The sequence below is a fragment of the Myotis davidii genome, unplaced genomic scaffold (genome assembly GCF_000327345.1).
Source record: "Myotis davidii unplaced genomic scaffold, ASM32734v1 scaffold1915, whole genome shotgun sequence".
In the NCBI taxonomy this organism is placed as follows: domain Eukaryota; kingdom Metazoa; phylum Chordata; class Mammalia; order Chiroptera; family Vespertilionidae; genus Myotis; species Myotis davidii.
In genome coordinates, this window is record NW_006286237.1 from 307,346 (window position 1) to 307,706 (window position 361).

At 56.2% G+C, this 361-nt stretch overlaps 1 protein-coding gene across 1 annotated transcript in view; it reads left to right on the top strand.

Moving 5' to 3' along the window:
• Positions 1-361, top strand: part of NAV1 (neuron navigator 1) — a 95,353-nt gene that overhangs the window by 61,110 nt on the left and 33,882 nt on the right. The window lies entirely within an intron of this gene.

Here is a 361-nt window from a genome sequence, read left to right on the forward strand (position 1 = left end):
TCCCTGGCTGGAATGTGTGTTTTTTTTTTTAACCGACATTAAGTAACGTCATCTGCTTCCCCAATCCGTGAAATAGGAAGAATGCTGTTTGGTTTTTAAATGAGTGTCTTATCGAGAGGGAGACCGGTGCACCCAGACTTCGGATAGCTTAACCCAGATCGCCTCGCTAGCCCTGTCGGGTGTAGGGCAGGGTTAGAGTCTCGGCCCGGGGACTGGAGGGTCATGGGTTCGATTTCCGGTCAAGGGCACGTGCCTCGGTCGCCGTTTCCCCAGCCCAGGCCGGGACCCGTGCGGGAGGCAGCCAATCCATGTGTGTCTCTCCCGTTGATACCTCCCTCTTCCCCTCCCTCTCTCTCTCCCC